Source organism: Ranitomeya imitator, chromosome 5 (genome assembly GCF_032444005.1).
Source record: "Ranitomeya imitator isolate aRanImi1 chromosome 5, aRanImi1.pri, whole genome shotgun sequence".
NCBI lineage: Eukaryota > Metazoa > Chordata > Amphibia > Anura > Dendrobatidae > Ranitomeya > Ranitomeya imitator.
Genome location: NC_091286.1, coordinates 592,939,601 through 592,956,544, shown reverse-complemented (window position 1 = coordinate 592,956,544; position 16,944 = coordinate 592,939,601). Strand labels below are relative to the sequence as shown.

Sequence of the window (16,944 nt, the reverse complement as noted above, 5' to 3'; positions counted from 1 at the left end):
GCCAGGACGACAACAAATGATGTCAAAGGACGGGCAGCGCAAACTGTGCATGGCCAAGGGATAACATAACAGCGCAGGGTCCATGACGGAATCAAACAACGCTAAGGAGGCAGCGCACGGTGCCAAGGGGGTAGCAATGACGGCTGTGCTGCGTCACATTACAAAGGAAAGTCCCACCTCCGGGACGGTTGGACGGTGTGAGGGGACACATTACATGAGTGTGTAGTTCAGCGTTTGCAAGGAGCATAATTTCAAGAGCGACCTTTCCCTTGTGCAGTATTAGTGCTGCACATGGTGGCTCTTTCAGTAACAAACGCCTAGGGGGGGGGGGACAGGTCCCCTTACATTTTAGTTGTGCCAGCGTGGCGGTCGCATGACACATTGCCGGATACACAGCTGGGGATCAGCTGACGTTACTGAACCCCAATAACAGAGGAGCGACTGTTGACTGTGCACACAGCACTTCCAGGCACCAACTGGCGGTGTTAGAGCCCAGGGACAGCAGGAGGAGCAGATTGGAGGTATTGCCACACACACAGCTGGGGATCAGCTGACGTTACTGAACCCCAATAACAGAGGAGCGACTGTTGACTGTGCACACAGCACTTCCAGGCACCAACTGGCGGTGTTAGAGCCCAGGGACAGCAGGAGGAGCAGATTGGAGGTATTGCCGCACACACAGCTGGGGATCAGCTGACGTTACTGAACCCCAATAACAGAGGAGCGACTGTTGACTGTGCACACAGCACTTCCAGGCACCAACTGGCGGTGTTAGAGCCCAGGGACAGCAGGAGGAGCAGATTGGAGGTATTGCCGCACACACAGCTGGGGATCAGCTGACGTTACTGAACCCCAATAACAGAGGAGCGACTGTTGACTGTGCACACAACACTTCCAGGCACCAACTGGCGGTGTTAGAGCCCAGGGACAGCAGGAGGAGCAGATTGGAGGTATTGCCGCACACACAGCTGGGGATCAGCTGACGTTACTGAACCCCAATAACAGAGGAGCGACTGTTGACTGTGCACACAGCACTTCCAGGCACCAACTGGCGGTGTTAGAGCCCAGGGACAGCAGGAGGAGCAGAGGAACAGAGTGTAGGCCGAAGCCTGATTGGAGCAAGTTGAAAGGAAACCTTTAACCCCCCCCCCCAAGACGTTTGTAGCTGAAAGAGCCATCTTGTGCAGCACTAAGGATGCAAAAGGAAAAGGTTGCTCTTTTAATTATGCTCCTTGCAAACACCGAAGTAAACACTAAAAATGTGTCCCTTTATACCGTTAAACCGTTCCGGAGGTGCGAATTTCCTTCGTAATGGGACACAGCACAGCTGTCATTCCTATCCCCTTGATGCCGTGCGCTGCCTCCTCAGCGTTGTTTTAAGCTGTCACGGAGCCTGCGCTGTTCTGTTAGCCCTTGGCCATGCCCAATTAGCGCTGCCTGTCTTCTGACATAATTTGGTGTCAGGCTGTCAGTGCCTGTGCGTCCACGCTGCTCCAGATCCCACCTCGCAGTCTCATCTAACGTAATCCCACTGCGGGCCTTGGAACCATGGGCATGCACAGTGCATAACCTCGACTCTCACTCCCCTCCTTCCCTCTTCTTCAGACTGTGCGGTGTCACGGCCGTGGCATGCTAGGGATCAGCTGACGGCGCACAGTCTAAAGAAGGCGGAGGGAAATGAGCGAGAGCCCGAGGGGAAGATATGCACTGCGCATGCCCATGGATCCCAGGCCCGCAGTGTGACTCAATCAGAAGACACTGCGAGGCGGGATTTCGGGCACCGCGGCCGCACAGGCGCAGCCAGCCTGACACCAAATTATGTCAGAAGACAGGCAGCGCAAATAGGGCATGCCCAAGGGATAACAGAACAGCGGAGGCTCCGTGACAGCTTAAAACAACGCTGAGGAGGCAGCGCATGGCACCAAGGGGGTAGGAATGACGGCTGTGCTGCGTCACATTACGAAGGAAAGTCCCAGCTCCGGGACGGTATAACGGTATCAGTGAACACATTTTATAAGTGTTAAGTTCTGCGTGTGCAAAGAGCTAAAAAGAAAGAGCTACCTTTTCCTTGTGCAGCATTACTGCTGCACAAGATGGCTCTTTCAGCAACAAACGACGGGGGGGGGGGGGGGGGCGGGTTCACTTACATTTAGGTTGTTGTGCCAGCGTGGCGGTCGCAGGACACATTGCCGGCTACACAGCTGGGGATCAGCTGACGTTACTGAAACCCAATAACACTGGGTCGTATGTTTTTACTGTGCAGCCTGCACTTCTGAGCCGCAACTGGCAGTGTTGGAGCCCAGGAATAGCAGTTCAGGTGGTAGAAAGATGAACACAGCAGGAGACCTGGATGACACCCAATTACTTAATCAGGCAGAGGAGTGGCAAATTCCTGCGAGATCCAGGCCTGGTTCATTTTCAGGAAAGTAAGCCGGTCAACGTTATCGGAGGATAGTCGCATGCGACGGTCTGTTAGTACACCACCTGCGGCACTAAAGACACGTTCCGATAAGACACTAGCCGCAGGGCAAGCCAGCACCTCCAATGCATACTGGCTTAGCTCTGGCCATGTATCCAGCTTAGAGACCCAAAACTTGAACGGGGAAGAGCCGTCTGGGAGTACAGTAAGAGGGCAAGCCATGTAGTCTGTCACCATCTGACGGAACCGTTGCCTCCTGCTGACTGGAGCCGCCGGTGATGGTGTAGACATTTGGGGCGGGCACACAAAAGTGTGCCAGAGTTGTGCCATACTGGGCTTGCCTTGGGCAGAGTCACTGCTTCTGCTCCCTCTTTGGGCAGAGCCTCCCCCACTGCCTCGACGCACTGAGCTGCTTTGTAAAGCACTAGCAGCACTCCTCTCAGTTGGACAGGAGAAGATGATGGAATTCACCAGTGTGTCGTGGTACTCCCGCAATTTACGCTCCCGGGTCAACGCAGGGATGAGGTTTTGGACGTTGTCCCGGTAGCGAGGATCGAGGAGGGTGAACACCCAATAATCAGGCATGTTGAGAATGTGGTCGATGCGGCGGTCGTTTCTCAGGCACTGCAGCATGAAATCCACCATGTGCTGCAGAGTGCCAACTGGCCCAGAAACGCTGTCCCCTGCTTGAGACATGATCTCTGCCCGCTCGTCATCACCCCACCCTCGCTGTACACACTGACCACTGGACAATTGTGTCGCTCCCTCCTCTGGACGGAGCTCTTCCTCCTCCATTGACTCCTCCTCATCCTCCTCACAAATTGGCCCCTGCGTACCCCTTTGTGAGGAACCACGTGGCGCTGACTCTCCAGAAGCTGATGGAAAAGGTGACTCCTCATCCTCCACCTCTTCCACCACATCATCCCTTAACCCTTGCAAAGTTTGCTGAAGCAGGCAGATAAGGGGGACAGTCATGCTGACTAGTGCATCATCTGCACTTGCCATCCGCGTGGAATAATCAAAAGGACGCAAAACCTGGCAGACGTCCTTCATAGTGGCCCACTCTGTGGTTGTGAAGTCTGATCGGCGCTGACTGCGACTTCTTTGCGCCTGATGCAGCTGGTACTCCATAACTGCTTGCTGCTGCTCACGCAACCGCTCCAACATATGTAACGTGGAATTCCACCGGGTAGGTAGGTCACATATGATGCGGTGTTCCGGAAGGCGGAATCGGCGCTGCAGAGCAGCAATGCGGGATCTGGCCAAGCTGGAACGCCGCAAGTGAGCACACTCTAGGCGGACCTTGTGCAGCAGGGCATCAGGATCCGGATAGTCCCTCAGAAAACTCTGCACAACCAAATTGAGCACATGTGCCAGACATGGGATGTGAGTGAGGTTGCCAAGGGCCAAAGCTGCCACCAGATTTCGGCCATTGTCACACACTACCATGCCTGGCTGGAGATTCGCTGGCAGTAACCACACATCGCTCTCCTGCTTTATGGCATTCCAGAGCTCCTGCGCTGTGTGGCTTCGATGCCCCAATGAAACTAGTTTCAAGACGGCCTGCTGACGTTTGGCCACGGCTGTGCTCATGTCGGTCATAGGTAAACGTTCACGGGTCCATGTGGGGGTGGACTGTGACGGATCCTGCAGAGAGGAATCAGAGGAACTGGTGTAAGAGGAGGAGTCGATGCGTACAGACTGGATTCCTGCAATCCTTGGAGTGGGCAGGACACGTCCTGCGCCACTCGCACGATCTGTACCTGGCTCAACAACATTAACCCAATGGGCAGTGAGGGAAACATATCGCCCCTGTCCATGCTGACTGGTCCACGCATCGGTGGTGAGGTGGACCTTGCTACTGACGGCGTTCAGTAGCGCATGTTTTATGTTTGCCTCAACATGCCTGTGCAGGGCAGGGACAGCCTGCCTGCTGAAGTAAAAGCGGCTGGGCACCTTGTACTGTGGGACTGCCAATGCCATCAAGTCACGGAAGCTGTCAGTCTCCACCAGCCTGAACGAGAGCATTTCCAGGGACAACAGTTTGGCAATGCCTGCATTCAGAGCCTGTGCTCGGGGGTGGTTGGCCGAGAATGCCCGCCTTTTCTCCCATGCCTGTACTACCGATGGCTGTAGAGTAGACTGGGAGTGTGAGGATGACTGGGAAGGTGGTGCTGTGGGTGGAATTACACAAGGTCTCTGGGAGGAAGCCAAACCAGCTGTGCGTGAGCTGGAGGAAGAGGCAACACGAGCTGAAGAGGTGGTAGCTGCCGCTGTTGGTTGGCCTACATCTTCAGTGTGTTTCTGTAACTCCACCGCGTGCCTGGTCCGCACATGTTTCCACATATTTGTGGTATTGAGGTTGCTGACATTTTTCCCTCTTTTTACTTTATGATGACACAGCTTGCATTTGACAAAACAAATGTCATCTGCAACTGTGTCAAAAAAGGACCAGGCACTGCAAGTCTTGGGAGCGCCCTTTTTGGCTTTGGAAAGAGACAGGCTCCTAACGGGTGCCAAAGTGGAGGCTACAGGCTCCGCAGTCTTCCCCCTCCCTCTCCCTCTTTGGCCCGTAAGAGGAAGCTCTTCCTCTGAGCTGCTCCCACCACCTTCCTGTTCCTCACGCCACGATGGGTCAAGGACCTCATCATCTCCACTACCCTCTGCCACCAACTGCTCCTCCTGGGTAGTCTCAGCAGCACAGTACGCACGAGAAAGCGGCACCTGAGTTTCATCATCAGATGCGTACTGCGCTGTGGTCACCGGAGGCACTGGCCCACCTGCCTCTTCAGAGTCAGAGAGAAAAAGGTGTTGGGCATCACTGCACACTGCCTCTTCTTCCATTTCTCCAATACTGCTTGGCTGGCCCCCTGTTTCCAAGCCAAGAGATTCAGAGAACAGAAGTAGAGACGGCTCCTGTCCTGGGCTCTCTGACTGCCTGGCCAATTTGGCAGGTGGTGAAGAGACAGATGGCTGCTCTCCAGTGCTCTGTGCCTGAGAGGATGTGGCACTAACTGAAGTCGATGGCGAGGCGTTAGCTGCCATCCACCCGACAACGGCTTCAATTTGGTCTTCACGCAGCAGCGGTGCACGGCGCTCTCCGACAAAGCTGCGCATGAAGGACTGTTCCCTGCTGAAACTGAGTGACGACGAGTCACCGGCGCCCGCAGCAGGCACAGAATCACCACGTCCTCTCCCTGCTCCTCTCCCTGCTCCGCGCCCACGCCCACGTGCCTTACTCCCTGCCCTCTTCATCTTGGTTGACAGATAAAGATAAGCAGAAAAGTACTAAGGCCTTAGTGTGCTTATTCCTGTAATGCTCCTCCTAACAGGTGTAAGAAACAATAATGTTGTAAATTGTGGACTAAACTTTATTATTTTTCAAATGTGGCCTACACAAGTGTTAAGTTGTGTTTGGTGAACTTAACTTTTTTTTTGGTGCAGATCGGGCTACAGAGCTAGTTTAAATCACACGGAGACCGTGCAGACAGCCGTAAACGGCGCTGCAAGGCCAAAAAACCCTCCTCTAGGTTATCCTATATAGTGTTTTTCCACTATTTAGCTGGATACAAGTGGAAAGACACTAATAGGAATTTTTTTTTTCAAATTTTAAACTGGCTGCACTATTTGAAAAAAAGGAAATTGTTTTTCAAGGTATGAGGCAGTAACGCACCCTGAGCTGAATCCAACCGGCTATGGCTGCACACAGACTACAGGGCGAGCTGCGCTCACACAGAGACCGTGCAGACAGCCGTAAACGGCGCTGCAAGGCCCCAAAAAAACCCTCTAGGTTATCCTATGTAGTGTTTTTCCACAATTGAGCTGGAGACTGGTGGAAAGACACTAATAGGAATTTTTTTTTTTTCAAATTTTAAACAGGCTGCACTATTTCAAAAAAAGGAAAATTTTTCTCAAGGTATGAGCCAGTAACGAACCCTGAGCTGAATCCAACCGGCTATGGCTGCACACAGACTACAGGGCGAGCTGGGCTCACACGGAGACCGTGCAGACAGCCGTAAACGGCGCTGCAAGGCCAAAAAACCCTCCTCTAGGTTATCCTATATAGTGTTTTTCCACTATTTAGCTGGATACGAGTGGAAAGACACTAATAGGAATTTTTTTTTTCAAATTTTAAACAGGCTGCACTATTTGAAAAAAAGGAAAATTTTTCTCAAGGTATGAGCCAGTAACGAACCCTGAGCTGAATCCAACCGGCTATGGCTGCACACAAACTACAGGGCGAGCTGGGCTCACACGGAGACCGTGCAGACAGCCATAAACGGCGCTGCAAGGCCCAAAAACCCCCCTCTAGGTTATCCTATGTAGTGTTTCTCCACAATAGAGCTGGAGACTGGTGGAAAAACACTAATAGGAAATTTGAGAAAAAATGTGCAGCAGGCTGCACTAAGAGCAAAAAAGAACAACTGTGTGAGGCAGTGTGAACCCCCCCTGAGCTGAATACAACCGGGTATATGGCTGCACACAGACTACAGAGTGAGCTGCACACACACACACACACAGAGACCTTGCAGAACGCTGTTAAAACAGCGCTGCAAGGCAAGAGCAAGGTGAACAGTGAAGAACACACAGCGTTTTGCTAAATTAGCCTTTGGAAAGGAAAATAAAGCAATTAGCTAGCTCAACTGGCCCTCAGTTAGAACACAGCGTCCTGTCCCTAACTGAAATCACAGCAGAGTGAGCGCAAAATGGCGGCAGCGCTTTATTATAGTGCAGAGTGACATCATTTCAGCAGCCAATCCCAGCCTTGCCAGTACTTACATGCCCACCATGCTAAACACGATGTGCCCACACTTTCATTCATTCCTCATTGGCTGCTGCGTTCAATTTGAATTCTGGGAACTTCCGATTCCGGTATCCGATACGCGGGAAGTATCGGAATTCAGTATCGGAATTCCGATACCGCAAATATCGGCCGATACCCGATACTTGCGGTATCGGAATGCTCAACACTACTCGAGAATAAGCCTAGGGTGGGAAATGCAGCAGCTACTGGTATATTTCAAAAATAAAAATAGATACCAATAAAAGTAAAATTAATTGAGACATTAGTAGGTTAAGTGTTTTTGAATATCTGTATGGAATGAGGAGCTCCATAAGATGCTCCAGACAAAATATGCCCCATATAATGCTCCATAAAGTCTATGATAGTCCCCATAAGATGCTCCATACAAAAATATGCCCTATATAATGCTGCACAAAGTTTGATTATGGCCCCATAAGATGCTCCATAGAAACATTTGCTCCATACAATGCTGCATAAAGGATGATTATGGCCCCATAAGATGCTCCATAGAAATATTTGCCACTTACAATGCTTCATAAAGGTTGATTATGGCCCCATAAGATGCTCCATAGAAGCATTTGCCCCATATGCTGCGATTAAAAAAAATGACATACTCACCTCTTGTCCTGAGCTGGCGGGGACACCGGCACTTGCAATATTCACCTGTTCCCATTCCACTGCCTGACTTAACGTCACAGCCAGAGAACGTGGAAGACAGAGTGGTGCGAGACGGTGGAACGGGGACAGGTGAATATTGCAATGTTTACCTCCCTCGTCACACTCACCCTCCCGGCGCGGTCCCTAGCAGCTTCTCCAATGCGATGGTCTTTCTGGCACCGGCAGTATGTTCCTGTGTTCAGTGGTCAGTCGAGTTGCGTCCATACTCATTACTTTAATGAGCGGTACCAGTGACCGCTGAACACAGGAAGAGCTGCCGGCGCCTGGAGACAATCGGAGAAGCAGGGACCGTGCCGGGAGCAGGTGAGTATGATGGGACAGAGAGACAGACCAAGGGGAGACAGATCGGTGGGGGTAATGAGAGACAGACAGGTAGGAGTGACTTGAGTATAAGCCAAGAGGGGCACTTTCAGCCTAAAAAAAATGTGCTGAAAATCTCGGTTTATACTCGTGTATACATGGTATGTACTCGTATGTATAGGAAAAATAAACCAATAAAGTGCAGGCTCTTGGTATCGGCATCCGTAACGACCCACTCTATTAAACTGTCCAACTAGTTAATCCCTTCCGTGAATACTGTAAAAAGAGGAAAAAAAAGCGAGCCTAAAAACAATGCTTTATCATCATACCACCAAACAAAAAGTGCAATAAAACCTGATCAAAAAGACAAATGTAACTAAAAATAGTAGAGCTGAAATGTCATTTTGTCCCGCAAAAAACAATCATACAGTTCCATCAGCAGAAAAATAAAAAAGTAATAGCTCTCAGAATAAAGCGATAGAAATTAATTATTGTTTTCTCTAAAATAGTTTTTATTGTGTAAAAGCCCAAGACATAAAAAGAAAATATAAATGGGGTATTGCTGTAATCACAATGACCTGAAGAATAAAGTTGTCTTATCAATTTTACCGCAAGCAGAGCTGTATAAAAATAATCCTGAAGTTTTTATTCATTCTACCTCCCAAAAATCGTGAGAAAGCAGTTAAAAAATGTCATGTGCCCAAAAATGGTACCAATAAAAATGTCAACTAGTACTGCAAAAAATGAGCCATCATATGACTGTCAGCTGAAATTAGTTTTTGCAATAAAACGAGTCTTTTAGTGTGTGATATCAGCCAAACATAAAAATGTGGTATAAATCTGGTATTGCTGTAACCGCACCGTATCGAAGAATAAAGTCACCTAATCACTTGTACCGCAGGAGGAGGCGTAAAAAATAAATAAAACCAATTCTTCACCTGCTGTTGATTTTTTGATTTTGCCTCTCAAAGATCACAGAAAGGCTTTGCTCACACTTAGGCCGGCGTCACACACAGCATATGAAAATACGGTCCGTATATTACGGCCGTAATACGCTGAAAAGTCCCGAAAATAGTAGTCCGTAGCTCCTCCGTAGGCAGGGTGTTTCAGCATTTTTTGCGCATGGCATCCTCCGTATGTAATCCGTATGTCATCCGTACTGCGTGTTTTTATCGCAGGCTTGCAAAACCGACATACGGCTATACAAGGGATCCATGTGTTAAAAAAAAAAATATATATATATATGTATATATATATATATATATACTGTCTACATATATATATATATATATATATATATATATATATGTCAGTAGACACATATATGTATATATATTAATATTTCATCCAGCGCGATATAGCAGAAAGCCGGTAATTCAATTACAGGCTTTTGCTTTCTCCTTCCTAAACCCGACATGATTTGAGACATGGTTTACATACAGTAAACCATCTCATATCCCCATTTTTTTTGCATATTCCACACTACTAATGTTAGTAGTGTGTATGTGCAAAATTTGGCAGTTCTATCTACTAAATTAAAGGGTTAAATGGCGGAAAAAATTTTCTCCGCCAGAGTAGTAAAGCCAGTGACTGAGGGCAGATATTAATAGCCTGGAGAGCGTCCACGGTTATTGCCCCCCCCCCCCCCCGGCTGAAAACACCTGCCCCCAGCCACCCCAGAAAAGGCACATCTGGAAGATGCGCCTATACTGGCACTTGGCCACTCTCTTCCCATTCCCGTGTAGCGGTGGGATATGGGGTAATGAAGGGTTAATGCCACCTTGCTATTGTAAGGTGACTTTAAGCCAAATTAATAATGGAGAGGCGTCAATTATGACACCTATCCATTATTAATCCAATACTACGAAAGGGTTAAAAAAATACACAAATACATTATTAAAAATTATTTTAATGAAATAAAAACAAAGGTTGTTGTAATATTTTATTGAACGCCCATTCCAATCACTGAAGACCCTCGTTCTGTATCAAAAAAAAAAACAAAAAACAACAATATCCTTACCTTCCGCAGATCTGTAACGTCCAACGATGTAAATCCATCTGAAGGGGTTAAAATATTTTGCAGCCACGAGCTGTGCTAATGCATTGATGCTCATGGCTGCAAAACCCCAGGGAATGAAGGTAAAGTAGGTCATTGACCTATATTTACCTGCATTTGCGGTGAGGCGCCCTCTGCTGGCTGTTCCTAGATCGTGGGAACTTTCCTAGAAAGCTCCCTGGCTCGAGTTCATATGAGGACAACCAGCAGAGGGCGCCCTCTTATGATCTCGAGCCAGGGAGCTTTGTTAAATAGGGTCACTTATGGGGGTTCTGCTGTTTTGGCAACACAGAGGCTCGGCCAATGTGACATGGCATCTTCAAACCAGTGCAGCAAAATTTACCCTGTAATATGGTGCTACTTCCATTCTGAGCTATGCACTGTGCCTCAAAAGTAGTTTTCGACCACAGATGGTGTATCGATGATTTGAGGAGGAATTGCACAACAAATTTTGGATTCCATTTTCTTCTGTCACCCTTGTGGAAATACAGAATTTGGGGCTAAAAAATATTTTTTTATTTTATTTTCACTGCTCAACTGGCAAAGTTCCTAGAGTGGAACCACTGGATCATGGGGCTGACCGATCCCGGGTGAGCAGACCATATGAAACTACCCCTATTCATGGAGCGTTAGGAGCAGGCCCGGGGGTAAGGTATCCCGCAATGTCTAGTACCAGGGACCAGCTCATAGGAGGCAAAGAAACCAAGGAGGTGCAGACTGCATTCTGGGAAATGCACAGGGGTCCAGAGAGAAGCAGAGCGCGCACCGGGTAGTGTGCAGGAGACCAGGGTAGAGCAGAGCACACCGGGTAGTGAGCAGGAGACTGGGGCTAAGCAGGGAGCGCACTGGGTAGTGTGCGGGAGACCGGGACAAAGCAGAGTATGCACTCTATGGAGAGCGCGAGATCTGAGACACACCTGTACAGAGCATGCACCAGAGTGAATCACCAGGCCCGATGTGAGGGAGAGAGCGCAAGAAACACTGACGCCAGACACATAGAGGGAGGAGGGCACTTCTGGGTCAGGACACCTGGAAACAGAACAAAGGAAACCAGCAAGCGCGCCCACACAGCCTAAGGAGACACATGGCATAGGCACGGATCACGGATGCCACGGGAGGTACCCAAGCCTATTGAACACCTGGCATGGTCCCATACCACCAGCACAGGAGGACCAAGGAGCGGCAGCACAGCTGGCCGTAGCAGTAATATCAATGTTATAAACTTATCTGAAGAACTTGGGGTTTCAAGGTGCTCAATACCCATCTTAGTAAGTCCCTGAATGGTCTAGTTTCTAAAATGTTGTTACTTGTGGGGGTTTCCACTGTTTAGGAACATCAGGGGCTTTCCAAACGTGACATGGTGTCCAATAATTATGCCAGCAAATTTTATATTCAAAAAGTGACACTCCTTCCCTTGCCATGCACCTAAACAGTGGTTTTCCCCCACATATGGGGGAATGCTCAAGAGAAATTTCACAACAAACTGTATGGTACAATTTCTCCATTTACCCTTCTGAAAATAAAAAAATTGGGTCTAAAAAACATTTTGGTGAAAAAAAGTTAAATGTTTATTTTTTCCTTCCAAAATATAGTTAATAAAGTTCTTGAATGTGGTTTTGAATACCTTGAGGGGGTGAAGTTTTTGGAATGGTGTCACTTTTCAGTATTTTCTGTCTTAAAGGCCCCGCAAAGTCACTTCAAATGACATTATAAATTTTGTTGTAAAAGTGAGAAATCGCTGGTCAAATTTTAATACTTATATTTTCCTAAAAAATAAGTTTCAAAAATTGTGCTGATGTAAAGTAGACATGTGGGAAATGTGGAAATGTTATTTATTAATTATTTTGTGCAATATAACTCTCTTGACATTGGAAAGGTCAACTTCCCGTGACTTCCTCCCCCTAACACACCTCCCCCTTCTCCCAGCGGTCTCCCCATCTCCCGAATAAAGGACAAGAGGACAAGCCACAACCATTAGTCTTTGGCTAAGAATGGCCATAGCAGCCAATTTTATTAATAATTAATGACACTTGGTGGAGTCCCCGAAGCTACCATGGTCTGGTGATTTTATCTTTGGCATTGTCCCTACCCTCCCAGCCTTACTTCCAGCCGCATTTTTCCCAGATTCGGAAGCACCGTGAACCAAGGGAAGTGGTTGCCTCCACCATTAACGTGCACTCGACTTCCATTGTCGGACACCCCAAAACATTAATGTGTATCCGACTTAAATCGTCACATACCCAAAACACCAATACATGCACCCGACTTCCATCGTCTGGTGCCCCCACATCTCATAATGGTGTGACCCCAACACTCCATCACCGGGCATCGCCATCATCAGACCACCACCACACATAACCATCCAATGAAGGGGATCCCTGCAATGCAAGCCATCTAATTAATGCCACTTCACTTGCGTAACCTGTCTCCCATCTGTCCGTCTATCTGCCCGCCGTGCTCCCTAGTGAACATAGGAATGTCCTAAGATCCAGATTATGATTTGAACTTGTCCTGCAACAAAACCAACATAAGTTAGTGAGAAATCCTATTCGCTAGAAGGATTAGCTCCCTCATATCCATGAGGTTGTATGTAGGACCTGCATCATTGTGACTCCCACCGGCCAATCCTCCAAACAATTTCCAAGCTCAGCCCTCCCACCGCTGCCTCAGTCACAGCTCCAATGCGGAAGGAATAGCCAGCATAATTAGCCAGTTCAACGCCTGCCCTCCCTAAGCACTTCTGGAACACTCCAATGAACTTATACCTAAACAAGAGCGACCCATCCTCATGACATAACAACGGGCCACTCTGCTGAGGCCTGGAGGCCATGAATCCTTCAAAACATCTCAAAGGGTTCATGATAGAATCTTTCACTCTTTCCAATAGTACCCTTTTTCCTTTCCCCACCTGATCTGTTTTCGACTTTCTGATCAAAAATTCTACCCCCTTCTGAGTAGCCATGATGTCTCCAGCTAAAATGCCCCCAACCTTAGCTCTGCCTGGCGCTACCAATTCCCCTATTCTCCGAAAAATGCCAATGAGAAAGCCAACCTAAACAAACTCATCTCGAAATGTGACCTGCAAACCGCTTCTAATTGTAATCCTAAGTTCTCCAGTAACCCGAATCACACAGGCCGCCTGTTATCCCTCCGGCTTTCCCCTCTCAGCAAACCCTTAAGGGCCTGTCTTACTAAAAAATTCTTTGTCAAATCAGGTTTGTTCCTAAATTTAAACCTGAACACTAACCCTGAAATTAGTTAATTTATCTTCGCTATCGACCACTTACCATCGGCAGCTTGCCTAATTCCCATCAGTAACACCCTTATCTGCTCTTCCATTAATAATGATAATAATAGTAATCCTCTTTATTTATATGGCACCAACATATTCTGTAGCGCTTTACAGTTTAACAGTTTCAAACATAAGTCATACAGTAAGTAACAACGTTAACAATACAATAATTAAAGTACAATAAGATGACCCTACTCATGAGAGCTTACAATCTACAATGAGGTGGAGGAGATACAAAGTGCAGGAGCTTATTTACAATTATATATATTTACACTGATGGTTCCTCTGTCAAGTGCTCTTTCCTCTGTCGTAACCATTGTTCCCACAGCTCACATGCTCGTAGATAAGCTGCCCAAGAGCTACTTGCTAAAGATGATTTGATCAGTGGCTCGGCAGCCTTGATGCCACACTCTTGAGTCCGCAAGGGCAGGGTCAGCCCTCTTCTTCTGCCTCCGGGGCCAACACCCAAAACCGCTCCCACTGGAAACGAAAAAGTGCATCAACTATTGAGTTAAATTCGCTCGGGAAATGAGATGCGGTAAAATTAACATTAGTGAACTAGCATTCTAATACCAACTGACGCAACACTTCAACTACTGACGGGGAGGATGCAATGATATTATTCACATTTGAACTGAACCTTTTTGTTTTTTTAGCCATCCCTTCCATAGTGTCAATGCTACTAAGATGGGGGACATCTCCAGTAATGCTTTGTTATTGAGCAGTCCCGACTGCACCCATTCATTTGTCCATTTGGCCAAGCACTATTGTCCTTGAAAGTAAGTCTCCAAAACCAGAACTGCCAGCTGCATCTGTGTATAAGTCAATGTCTGAATTACAATACACTCCCTCCATCATGAAGGCTCGCCCATTATACTGTACTTTTCCAAGAATGTATACCAAACCGCCAGGTCCGCTTTATTTTCCATTGATAACCACACATAATGATGAGGTGACTTCACACCCGCCATTGCCCCGCTAACCTGCTTGAGAAAACTCTGCCCATAGGCTTGACCCGGCATGCAAACTTTAAGCTGCCTAGCAAAGACTGAACCTCCCACAGCCTCAGTTTTTTAAGCCTCAACGTCCTGCCTATTTCTGCTTTTAGTACTGCCAAATAATCCTCCGGAAGCCGACAATCCCATTGAACTGTATCGATCACAATACCCAGAAAGGAAATACATGATGTTGGTCTGGCAGTTTTTTTCAGGAGCTAATGGAACCCCAAACTCCTTTGCGACCCACTCCAATCTTTTTAAAATGGTATCACAACATGCGATTGGGGGGGCCTGCACACCAAAAATCATCTAAGTAGTTTGATCAATGACGCCAGCCCTGTGATGTCTTTTACTACCCACTCCAAAAAGGTGCTAAAGTCCTCAAACAATGAACACGACAAGGAGCATCCCAAAGGTAAGCACCTATCAACAAAATACTCTCCTTCCCAATAGCAACCAAGCAAACGCTGACTAACCGAATGCACCGTCAATAACCGAAACGCTGATTCCATGTCAGTTTTTGCCATCAGCGCCCCCTCCCGTATTTTCTCACACACTTCACTGCCTCATCTAATGAAGCGTATAAGACCGAACATAAACCGGGAAAAATGTCGTCATTGGCGGACTTGCCTCGTTTGTAGGACAAGTGATGAATCATTCGGTACTTATTTGGTCCTTCTTCGGAATGATACCCAAAGGAGAAACCACCTAATATGGGATGGGTGGGGGCTTAAATAGACCCGCCATCCAACCCATCAGCACTTTTTTCTTAGTTTCTCTTTTACAACTCCGGAGTGCTGATAGGCCGAACTTAGATTTTTTAATTTAAGTGGTCTTTGGAACGCTGGGGAGGGGATAAGAAAACCATCTCTGAAGCCACTCAGGCTGATAAGTGTGCTGGCCCGTGCCCCTCTATCTGGTCCATTCTCCTTTTTACCCCCATCACAACATGCGTCGTACTAATACGGTGCATGTCGTGTCTCCCCCTTTGATGTGGGCTCCGGTGCTGAGCCCACATCAAAGCTGCAACATGTCAGCTGTTTTGTACAACTGACATGTGCCCGCAATAATGTTGGGTGGAATCGCGATCCACCCACTGCTGTTAACTAGTTAAATGGCGCTGTCAAATGCTGACAGCGGCATTTAACTACTGCTTCTGGCCATTGGGCAAGAAATGCACACATCGCTGATGGTTGATCATTGTGTGGCGGAGCATGCAGGATCTGCCAGCGGCCGCTCACCCGAGGGCCCCCAGCCCTTTTTAGGCACCACCCCCTGTGGGGGACATCCCCACCTGCTGTGCGGCAGAGCATGCTGCATCTGCCAGCTGATGCCTGCCCGAAGGCCACCAGCCCTGCAAGGCACCACTCCCCGAGAGGGATACCTCCAACCACTTCCCATGGGACCTTGCATCCCATCTCTTCGGGGACCCTTACCTCCCTGCAATGGCTGAAGGGCTCGCGCCTGGACTACCACCGCCACCCCAGGATACCTTCTAACTCGTTCTGCAGCCATCCTGGAGGGGGGGCACTGGCTGCTGTCTGCAGTCTGATGATGAAGACGTCTATGCGGGTAAGAAGGGAGGGTGAAGGGGAGTCTGATGGGGGCTGTCCAGTAGGGAGCGTGCGGGGCTGCAGTGACTTGCTGTCCGGACGTCCTTTGTTCAAATAAGGCAATCTCCCTCGCAGCATCCTTTTTCTTATTCAACTCTCTCTCCCTCATCCACCTCCCCCATTCCACTCCCCTCCGTTTTCTTCCCAATTCCACCCATCTGTCACTTCCTCCCTGCCAGTGTCATGCCCGCCTCCCTTGAACTCTCCGTGTCACGACCAGCAGCTACTTATATAAGGGCATAAAAATACAAATTTGGAAAATTGCAACATTTTAAAAAATGTCACCAAATTTCTTTTTTTTTCACAAATAAGCATAAGTCATATCCAAGAAATTTTACCACTATCCTGAAATGCAAAAAAATAAATAAATCTCAGAATCAGTGAGATCGATTGGAGCGTTCCAGAGTTATGACCTCATAAAATGACAGTGGTCAGAATTGAAAAAATTGGCCTGGTCAGAAGGTGAAAACAGGCTTCCAGGTAAAGGGGTTAGAGAAGTTTTTTAAAGCACAGGCTGGCGCAGCAAGTGATGTACAAAGTTTGGACTATGGAGGATGCTAGTCTTAGGTCAGTTTCAAAATGGGTGGCACGTATAGGGCAATAGACAGAGATGAGGTTTTGCAGTTGAGAGAGATGAGGTTTTTGTATTCTGTAGCAGGCAACCAGTGTAATGACTGGCACAAGGCTGGACAGAAATGTGACCCTGGCTGCGGCAATCAGGACAGATTGGAGAGGAGAAAGTTTGGTTAGAGGGAGAGCGTTTAGAAGAAAGTTGCAATAGTCC

General features: G+C 48.0%; 1 protein-coding gene across 2 annotated transcripts in view; it reads left to right on the top strand.

Annotated features, from left to right (window-relative positions):
• Nucleotides 1-16,944, top strand: part of LOC138638553 (alpha-1,4-N-acetylglucosaminyltransferase-like) — a 72,816-nt gene that overhangs the window by 36,156 nt on the left and 19,716 nt on the right. The window lies entirely within an intron of this gene.